Source organism: Hypanus sabinus, chromosome 16, assembly GCF_030144855.1.
Source record: "Hypanus sabinus isolate sHypSab1 chromosome 16, sHypSab1.hap1, whole genome shotgun sequence".
Lineage (NCBI taxonomy): Eukaryota > Metazoa > Chordata > Chondrichthyes > Myliobatiformes > Dasyatidae > Hypanus > Hypanus sabinus.
Window position 1 is genome coordinate 52698957 of NC_082721.1, and position 11815 is coordinate 52710771.

The following is an 11815-nucleotide window of genomic DNA, read 5'->3' on the forward strand; positions in this document are numbered from 1 at the left end:
CAGGTCTGATCTCCCTGCAGCCATGTCTCCGTTATCCCAACAACATCATAGTTACCCATTCGCACCTGAGCTTCAAGCTCATCCGCCTTATTTCTGATGCTTCGTGCATTCAGATATAGAATTTTTAGTCCATTTCTCCTCTCTCTGTTAAAATCGCTGCCTATTGTGCTTAACCCAGCTCCCCGAACTCCCATCGGGCTATACGCCCCTTGAATTTTGTTGTCCTTTCTAAATTTACTTATTCTTTCAATACATTTAACTCCATGTTCCATCAGACCATCCCTCTGTACATGTGTCCTCCTTATCACTTGTTCTGCCTCGCCTTTCTCTACTACACACTTAATATTCCGGAACCGTGTAGTCCCCACCTGTCCTTTATTCTTCATCTCGCTATCCTCTCTCACACTCTGGATCCCTGCCCCCTGCAAATTTAGTTTAACCCCCCCCCGAGCAGCCTAACAAACTTTCCTGCAAGTATGTTAGTACCGCTCCAGTTCAGGTGTAAACCGTCCTGTCGGAACAGATCCCACCTTCCCTGGAACAAAGCCCAATTATCTAAAAACCTGAAGCCCTCCCTCCTGCACCATCCTCTCAGCCACGTATTAATCTGTATAATCCTTCTGTTCCTTGCCTCACTCGCACGTGGCACAGGTAGCAATCCTGAGATTGTTACCCTGGAGGTCTTTCCCTTCAGCTTTGCACCTAACTCCCTGAACTCACTACGCAGGACCCCCTCACTCATCCTACCCACAACGTTGGTCCCTACATGGACCATAACATCTGGGTTCTTGCCCTCCCTCTCGAGAATAACCTGCACCCAATCTGAGATGTCCCGGACTCCAGCAACAAGGAGGCAACATACCATCCGAGGCTCCCAATCTTCCCCACAAAATCTCCTATCCGCCCCCCCGACTATAGAATCCCCTATCACTACCACTCTCAAAGCCATGTTGACTATAACTAATCAGTCCCTGTCTATCCAAATACTTGTATATCTGTTCCCTTAGAATACCTCCCATTAATTTTCCACTACTGATGTCAGGCTCAGGGGCCTATAATTTCCTGGCCTATTCTTAGAGCCCTTCTTAATTAATGGATTATCATTAGCTATCCTCCAATCCTCCAGCAACTCATTTGTGGCTGAGGATATCTGATGGGACCCTACAATTTCTGCACTAGCTTCCAACAGGGTCTGAGGGAACTCCTTGTCAGGCTCTGGAGATTTATCCACCTAATTTGCCTCAGGACAGCAAACACCTCCTGCTCTGAAATCTGCATGACCTTAATCCTGCATTACTTCACATCTATAGACTCTGTGTCCATCTCCTGAGTAAATACAGATGCAAAAATAACAAAAATATCATAATAACAAAAAATAACAAAAATGCAAAAATATCAACAAAATAGAGAGAATACAGAGAAGATTTACTAGACTGTTACCTGGGTTTCAGCACCTAAGTTACAGGGAAAGGTTGAACAAGTTAGGTCTTTATTCTTTGGAGCGTAGAAGGTTGAGGGGGGACTTGATAGAAATATTTAAAATAATGAGGGGGATAGATCGAGTTGACGTGGATAGGTTTTTTCCATTGAGAGTAGGGGAGATTCAAACAAGAGGACATGAGTTGAGAGTTAGGGGGCAAAAGTTTAAGGGTAACACAAGGGGGAATTTCTTTACTCAGAGAGTGGTAGCTGTGTGGAATGAGCTTCCATTAGAAGTGGTAGAGGCAGGTTTGGTATTGTCATCTAAAGTAAAATTGGATAGGTATATGGATAGGAAAGGAATGGAGGGTTATGGGCTGAGTGCGGGCCAGTGGGACTAGGTGAGTGTAAGCGTTGGCATGGACTAGAAGGGCAGAGATGGCCTGTTTCCTTGCTGTAATTGTTACCTGGTTATATAAAAAAAACCATTTAAAATCTCCCCATCTCATTCATCTCCATGAATAGATTACCACTGATCTGCCGGAGGACCAATATTGACCCTTGCTATCCTTTTCTCATTAATATATCAGCAAAAGCCCTTAGGATTCTGCTTTACCTTGTCTTCTAGACCAACCTCAAGTCTTCTTTTAACCTTCCTGATTTCCTTCTTAAATATTCTTTTGCACTTCTTATACTCCTCAAGTACCTATACCTATATCTGCTATGCACCTCATTCTTATCCTTAACCAAGGCCTTAACAGCTCTTGAAACCCAATTTTCCTAAAACTTGTTATCCTTGCCTTTTTTTCTGACAGGAACATACAAACTCTGTACTCTCAAAATTTCACTTTTGAAGGCCTCCAACTCATCAAGTTCACTTTTGTCAGAAAACAACCTGTCCCAATCCACATTTGCCAGATCCTTTCTGATGCCATCAAAATTGGCCTGATTCCAATGTAGAATCTTAACCGGAGTCCCAGATCTTTCCATTTCAATAACTACCTTGAAACTAATAGCATTATGATTACTTGATGCAAATTGTTCCCCTACACAAACTTCTGTCACCTGCCCTGTCTCATTACCCAATAAGAGATCTGGTATCACACTCTCGAGTTGGGATTTCTATGTTCTGATTAAAGAAACATTCCTGAACACATTTAACAAACTCTTTCCCAACCAGCCCTTTTACAGTACAGGAGTCCCAGCCAACATGTGAAAAGTTAAAATCACCTACTATCACTACCTTATATTTCTTGCAATAGTCTGTGATCTCTCTGTAAATCTGCATCTCTAAGTCTTGCAGACTGTTAGATGGTCTATAATATCATCCCATTAATGTGATCATACCTTTCTTATTTTTCAGTTCTACCCATAAATCCTCATTAGACAAGCTCTCAAGGATGTCCTGTCTGAGCACTGCTGTGACATTTTCCCTGACTAGTAATGCCACCTCTCCTTCTTTAATCCTTCCCACTCTATCACATCTACAACATTGGAACCCCAGAACACTGAACTGTTAGTCCTGCCCCTCCTGCAACCCAGTCTCACTAATGGCTGCAATATCATAATTCCACGTGCTGAACCATACCATAAGCTTATCTGCTTTCCTTACAGTGCTCCTGGCATTGAAATATCCACAGCTCAAGACATCAGTCCTACCATGCTTGACCTTTCAACTCCTGACTCTATATGTAGGCTTAATATCTTTCTCCATAATGCCTTCACCATCTGTTCTGGCGCTCTGGTTCCCATCCCCTTGCAACTCTAGTTAAAACCCTTCTGTGCAGCACTAGCAAACCTTCCCACAAGGATATTTGTTCCCTCCAGTTCACATGCAAACCATCCCTTTTGTACAGGTTCCACCTTCCCTGGAAAAGAACCCATTGATTAAAGAATCTGAAACCCTCTCTCCTGCACCAACTCCTTAGCCTCGTGTTAAATTGTATGATCTTCTGGCATCACTAGCCTGTGTCGTGATTAGCATTCCTGAGATTACAACTCTGGAGGATCTGTCCTTTAATTTACTCCCTGAATTCACTTTGCACCTGGGAGGCAACATACCATCTGGGAGTCTTGTTCTCATTCACAGAATCTTTCAGAACCTTTCTGTTCCCCTAACCAATGAGTTGCATATCATTATACCTCACCTCTTCTCTCCCCTTCCCTTCTGAGACACAGAGACAGACCAGTGTCAGAGACCTGATCGCTGTGTCTTTCCTTTGATGGTCATCCCCTACCCAAAAGTATCCAAGGTGGTATACCTATTGTTGAGGGGATGGTCACAGGGGTACTCTGCACTGGCTGCCTATCCCCTTTCCCCCTCCCGATGGTCATCCAGTTTCCTGTGTCCTGCACCTTGGGTCAACTACCTCCCTGTATGCCCTATCTATCAACTCCTCAGCCTCCTGAATTCATCCAGTTCCAGCCCCAAATCCTTAACACAGTCTGTTAGGAGCTGCATTTCTTGCAGGTGTAGTCATCAGGTACACTGGAGGTCTCCCAGTCTTTACACGTGACACAAGAGGAGCATTCCCACTGTTCTAACTGTGCAATCAGAAATAAAAGAATAAATAAGAAAAAGAATCTACCCACGGCCTACACCCAATGTTCTCTCTAAGGTTTGGGTGCATGTGTTGTGGTAAACTATGTGTACCCGTCTGGACACACCTCCTCCCACAGACCCCTGTATAAAGGCGATTGGGGCACTGCTCCTCCCTCAGTCTTCGACATGTCGTGCTCCCTTTTTGCTGTTAATAAAAGCTTATCGTTCACTTCCAGTCTCCTAGAGTTATTGATGCTGCATCATGTGTACACACATCTTTTGTTAGCAGCACACAAAGGAGTTTAAACCGCTCACAAAACTTTGTCACCCTCTACCTTGTTGGCATGCTAAATATATTTCATGATCATACACAATCACATTTTCTTTTCTGGTTTCAGATACAGATGGTGTCGACAATGTGGAGTTTGCGACTATTTGTCTGCAGATTTTAAAACTGGCTTATTTTTACTGTTTTTATTGAAGAATAAAATGCACACACATGCACAACTTTTGCTATTACTATACAAAGGAATTTAAACAGCACATATTGGTCATTACAAATTAGAGGGTATATTGCCTACACCCTCGCCTCATTGAAGCCTCAACAGGGCAAACACTGAACTCCCCACTCTAACACTGGCCCACTCACACAATGGTCACTCTGATTAAACCTAACGTCTTTTTATTGGATTTTATTGGATTTAATTCCCAATCCAATCTCTCCTTGGGAACTGTTCTGCACAAAATGTGCCAGTTGCCCTCACTTACTTCTTTAAACTCTCTCTCTCCCTCCACGTGTGGTGAACTACATATACCTGTCTGGACACGCCCCTCTGCTGACTGCTCCTGCGGCTTCTCCCACAGACCCTTGTATAAAGGCGGTTGGAGGCATTGTTCCCCCCTCAGTCTCCAGGATGTTGTGTGGTGGTCTCTTGCTACTAATAAAAGCCTATTGTTCACCTCCCAGCTCCAAGAGTTATTGATGGTGCATCAATTTTATTAGCTACAATTTTAAACCATGGAGAGCATTTTACGACCGGACCAGTTGGACATTGATCCTCAAGCTCCCGAAGCAGCCATTGCTTTGAACTCTGGCTTGCGTGCTTCCAATCGTACCTGGAAGAGATTCCCCTGATTGAGCCTGCTATCATGCACAGAGTTCTCCTCTCCAGGGTCAGTCCACGGGTATTCTCCCTAATCAGGGACCTGCTGACCTACGAAGGGGCACTGGACACCCCCAAAAGACAGTACCTGCGGCCAGTGAACACCGTCTACGCAAGACATCACTTAGCGACTCGGCGGCAGCAGGCCGGAGAGTTGACCGCTGAGTTTGTCTGGGTCTGCAACTGCAGGGGACCGACGGCGGAACAGCAAGCGGAGCTCCTGGTACGAGACACCTTCATTATGGGGATCAGGTCAGTGTACGTGTGCCAGTGGCTGCTGGAAAATGCCGATCTTACCTTACAGTCGGCGATTGAGCTGGCCGACATGCTGGATGCTGCTCTGCACAACGCTGACGCTGTCCAGCCGCGTGATCTCCCACTGGTCCCATGGACGCTGCAGACCCCGCCACCCGCCGGCGAATCGACCACAGCTGCTGCCACTCACGAGTCTGTGAACTCCCCGCAACCCTCCGGCGAATCGACCACGGGTGCTGCCAGTCGCGAGCCTGTAAAGTCCCCGTAATTGACCACGGCTCCTGCCAGTCGCAAGTCCGTGCAGTGTTACGTCTGCGGACTTGAAAAGCACCCCCGAAAAGCTACCCACTCCAGCTTCGGAAAGAAGGGCCACTTCGCCAAGGCCTGTAAGTCTAAACCATGAGTGGGGTCGAGCAGCACCGCATGCGAGGCATGGGGGTCACCATCTTGGTCGCCGCCATCTTGCCTGCCTGCCTGCCTCAAGCGAGGCTTGGGGGCGGCCATCTTGGTCGCCGCCATCTTGCCTGCCCACCTCATGCGAGGCATGGGGCGGCCATCTTTGTCAGTGCCACCTCGCCCCGCCTCCGACCCACGGGTGCTTACCGGGCACCAAGACGGCGATTCAACTCTGGCCTCCATAACCCTTGACCAAAGTGCTCCACACCAGCTTGCAAGGTCAATGATGGACATCCTGGTGGAGGGGCACAGGACTAGCTGCCTGTTCGACACAGGCAGCACTGAGAGTTTTATTCACCCAGATACGGTGCAACGCTGCAGACTCGTGACACGGCCAGTAAGCCAGAGGGTCACCATGGCTTCTGGATCACATTCCACAGACATCCGGGGGGGTTGTGTAGCGACATTGGTGTTGCAGGGCACAGAATATCAGGACTTTGCGTTACTGGTCATGCCTCAACTGTGTGCCCCTGTGCTATTGGGGCTCGACTTCCAGAGCCACCTGAAAAGCGTGACAATGGAGTATGACAGGCCCCTCCCACCAAACACTGTCAGAAATCCTCAGTTTTGTGGAGCTTCATCATATACCCCGCTACTGACCACATCCCACCCAGCACCAAGCCAACAGCCGTGCTACGGACACCACTTGCAGCCTCTCCACCCTCAAGATCCCTCCCCCACCGCTGTTCGCCAACCTGACCCCAACTGTAAACCTGTGGCAACTAAAAGCAGGAGGTACAGCGCGGGGGACAGGGCCTTCATTAAGTCGGAGGTGCAGCGGCTGCTCGGGGGGGGGATCATTGAGCCAAGCACAAGTCCTTAGAGGGCCCAAGTGGTCATTGTTCGGACAGGGCAGAAAAATAGGATGGTCATAGACTATAGCCAGACCATCAATAGGTTGACGCAGCTTGACGCATACCCCCTACCCCACATCGCTGATATGGTCAACCAGATAGCTCAGTAGAAGGTGTACTTGACCATAGACCTGAAATCCGCTTACCATCAGCTCCCCATCCACCTGGAGGACCGCCCTATACTGCCTTCGAGACAGGCGGCAGGCTCTATCACTTCCTGCATGTCCCCTTCGGTGTCACGAATGGTGTCTCTGTCTTCCAGAGGGAAATGGACCGGATGGTGGACCAGTGCCAACTGAAGGCCACTTTCCCATAACTGGATAACATCACCATCTGCGGTCACGACTGGCAGGATCACGACAACAACCTCCAATGATTTTTCCAAGCGGCCAAAGCTTTTAACCTCACCTATAATAGGGAAAAGTGTGTGTTCGGAACCACCTGACTTGCTATCCTTGGGTATGTTGTGGAAAACTGGGTCATTGGCCACCACCCTCAGAGCCCTCAAACGGTGCCTGGGCTTCTTTTCCTATTACGCTCGATCGGTCCCTCACTATGCAGACAAGGCCCGCCCCCTAGTCAAGTCCACCACATTTCCCCTCTCAGCCGAGGCCCGTGCGGCCTTCAGCTGCATTAAAGGGGACATTGCCAAAGCAATGACGCATGCGGTGGACGAGACCATTCCCTTCCAAGTAGAGAGTGACGCCTCTGACTTTGCGCTGGCTGCTACCCTCAATCAGGCAGGAAGGCCGGTAATATTCTTCTCTCGTACCCTTCAAGGCCCTGAAATTCGGCACTCCGCGGTGGAGAAAGAAGCCCAGGCCACAGTGGAAGTTATTAGGCATTGGAGGCACTATCTCGCCGGCAAAAGGTTCACCTTGCTGACTGACCAGCGCTCAGTTGCATTCATGTTCAGCAACCAACAGTGAGGCAAAATCAAAAATCATAAAATTTTGCGGTGGAGAATGGAACTCTCCACCTACAACTATGATATCCTGTACCGGCCTGGAAGGCTCAATGAGCCCCCTGATGCCCTATCCCGGGGAGCGTGTGCCAGCGCGCAGCTCAACCAGCTATACGCCCTCCATGCAGATCTTTGCCACCCGGGGGGTCACCTGATTTTACCATTTCTTGAAAGCCCGGAACCTGCTGTACTCCCTTGAGGAAATCAGGACGATGACCAGGGACTGCCAAGTCTGCGCTGAGTGCAAACCGCACTTCTACCATCCTGAAAAGGCACAACTTATCAAGGCCACCCGCCCCTTTGAATGACTGAGTGTTGACTTTAAGGGCCCCCTTCCCTCCACCAACCGCAAAGTCTACTTTCTCAACATAATCGATGAGTACTCGTGGTTCCCCTTTGTCATCCCCTACCCTGATACCACTGCCACGTCCGTCATAAAAGCCCTGCGCCAGCTCTTCACACTGTTCGGATATCCCTGCTATATCCACAGTGATAGAGGGTCCTCGTTTATGAGTGATGAGATGCACCAGTACCTGCTGGCTAGGGGTATTGCTACTAGTAGGATCACAAGCTATAATCCCCGGGGAAATGGACAGGTGGAGAGGGAGAATGCCACTGTGTGGAAGGTCACACTCTTAGCCCTTAGGTCAAAGGGATTGCTGGTCTCTCGCTGGCAGGAGGTCCTCCCCGAGGCACTCCACTCTATCCGCTCCCTGTTATGCATGTCCACCAATATCATCCCTCATGAGCGACTCTTTTATTTTCCCAGGAAGTCTGCCACTGGGACCACCCTACCGGCTTGGCTGACGTCCCCAGGGCCAGTGCTGTTCCAGAAACATGCGAGGAGCAATAAATACTCCCCAATGGTCGATAGGGTTCACCTACTTCATGCGAACCCCCAGTATGCCTACGTGGTCTTAACTGATGGGCAGGAGAACACAGTCTCCGTTCGCGACCTGGCACCCACAGGAGCACCAGACCCCTACCCAGAACACTTCACGGTGACTCTGAACCCCAGTACCCACCAAGGAGTATATACCCATGAGACACCGCGCGCTCCAAGCCCTACAAAGACTCCTCACAACACTCCCATGACTCCACAACACTCGCACACGCATGAGGGATTACTGATGCCTAATGGGCCGACACCTCAAGTCAGGCCGGAGCCAGCAAGCACAACCACTGTCACCAGTGCAATCACCACTGGTGCTACGTAGATCGCAGCGACAGACTTGACCGCCTGATAGACTTAACCTGTAAATATACTTGTAAGAAACTTCGCCCCATAGGGACACCCTTTTAAAACAAAGGGGGGGTGAATGTGGTAAACTATGTATACCTGTCTGGACACACCCCTCTGCTGACTGCTCCTGTGGCTCCTCCCACAGACCCCTGTATAAAGGCGACTGGGGCACTGCTCCTCCCTCAGTCTTCAGGATGTTGTGTGGTGGTCTCTTGCTGCTAATCATGACCTCTTGCAGCTAATAAAAGCCTATCCTTCACCTCCCGTCTCCGAGAATTATTGATGGTGCATCACCACGCAATCCTGTGTCTCCTGGAGATTGGTGCAAAAACGTGCTGACAGCTCTCACTCACTTATTTTAAAGTCTAACTCTCGCTCAACACAATCCTGTGTATCGGTACAACATTGATACATTGTTGTCATTGGCGCTCTCAAACCATGTGCTTCAGCTTTACCAATAAACCTGTTAGGGTGTACAGTACTTTACCAAAAGACTGTTGGAAATACATGTTACATTGAAACATAAAAGACAGAAAACCTACAGCACAATACAGGCCCTTCAGCCCACAATTCTGTGCCAAACATATACTTATTTTAGAAATTATATAAGGTTACTCATAGCCCTCTATTTTTCAAGCTCCATGTACCTGTCCAAGAGTCTCTTAAAAGACCCTGTTGTATCCACCTCCACCACCATCGCCGGCAGCCCATTCCACACACTCACCACTCTCTGCGTAAAAAACTTACCACTTACATCTCCTTTGTACTTACTTCCAAGCACACTAAAACTGTGCCCTCTCATTTTAGCCACATCAGCCCTAGGAAAAAGCCTCTGACTACCGACACTATCAATGCCTCTCATCATCTTATACACCTCTATCAGGTCACCTCTCATCCTCTGTCGTTCCAAGGAGAAAAGGCCGAGTTCACTCAACCTATTCTCATAAGGCATGCTTCCCAATCCAGGCAACATCCTTGCACCCTTTCTATTGTTTCCACATCCTTCCTGTAGTGAGGTGACCAGAACTGAACACAGTTCTCAAAGTGGGATCACAGCAGGCTGCTATTTAGCTGTAATATTACCTCTCGACTTTTGAACTCAATCTCATGATTGATGAAGGCCAATGCCTTCTTAACCACACAGCTAATCTGCACTGCAGCTTTGAGTGTCCTATGGACTTGGACCCCAAGATCCCTCTGATTCTCCACACTGCCAAAAGTCTCACCACATCAAATTCTTTACCCTCATCAACTCTGAATATTACTTCAAAGCATTCTTAGATTGGTTACAAGAACAGAAATTATCTCAAAGCTATGCTGGCTTCGTTAATTGGTCCATTCTCCATCAGTTAATCATAAATCCTGTTATGGATCAACTCTTCAAAAGATGTAGTATAACACTGGGGTACAGCACCAGTGAGGACAGGTCTGTTACTATATAACACCAGGGTACAGTATCAGTGGGGACAGGTCTGACACTGTATTACACTGGGGTACAGTACCAGTGGAGATGGATCTGTCACTGTATAATACTAGGATTCAGTATCGGTGTGGACTGGTCTATCATTGTATAACACTGGGGTACAGTACCTGTGTTGATGGTTCTGTCATTGTATAATACTGTTCTGTCACAGTATCTCCACTGGTACTGTACTATTGGGCCTGTTACATAATAACACTGGGGTACAGCACCAGTGGAGATGTTGCTGTGACAGTATAACACTGGGGTACAGTACCAGTGGAGATGTTGTTGTGACAGTATAACACTGGGGTACAGTACCAGTGGAGATGGGTCTGCCACTGTATAACACTGTGACACCGTAGAAGTGGTGATGGGTCTGTCACTGCATAAGCACTAAGGTACAGTACAAGTGTGGCTTGTTCTGTCATGTTATATCACTGGGATACAGTACCTGTAGAGATGGGTCTGCCACTGTATTGCACTGAAGTACAATATTGGTGGAATTGGCTTTGTCACAGTACAACACAGGTGGTACAGTACCAGTGGGGATGGGTCTGTCACTGTGTTACACTGGGGTGTCAGTGATGGGGATGGGTCTGTCACAGTACAGCTCTGGGGTACAGTATTGATGGGGACAGGTCTGTCACAGTATAACATTGGGGTACAATACCAGTGGGAATGGTTCTGTCACTGTATACTACTGTGGTACAGTACCTTTATAGATGGTTCAGTCACTATATACAGTACCAGTGAGGATGGGTCTATCACAGGACACTAGGGTGTTACTGGTGGGGTTGGGTCTGTCACAGTACAAATCTGGGGTACAGTACTGGTGGGGACAGGTTTGTCACAATGTATCACTGGGGTACAGTGCCAGTGAAGATGGGTCTGTCACACAGTAACTCTGTGGTACATACTGGTGGGAATGTTTCTGTCACAGTATAACACTGGCATACTGTACCAATGGGAATGGATCAGTCACTGAATAACACTGGAGTACAGTACCAGTGGGGAAGGGTATGCCACTGTATAACACTGGGTACAATATGATGGGATGAATCTGTCACTGTATAACACTTGGACACCATACCAAAGGGAATGGGTCTGTCATTGTATAACACTGGGGTACAGTATCGGTGAGTATGGGTCTTTCACAGTATAACACTGGGGTGCAGTACCAGTGTGGATGAGTCTGTCGCTGTATAAAATTGAGGTAAAATCCAAATGTGAATGCCTCTGTCACTATATAAAACTGGGGTATAGTGTGATGGGGGTTCGTCTGTCACTGTATAAGACTGGGACACGGTTCCCATGGCGATGAGTCTTTCACTGTATAACACTAGGACCCCGTACCAATGGGAATGGGTCTATCACTGTATAACACTGGGGTGCAGTACCAGTGGGTATGGGTCTGTCAAAGTGTTACACTGGGGTATAGTACCTGTAGTGATGGGTCT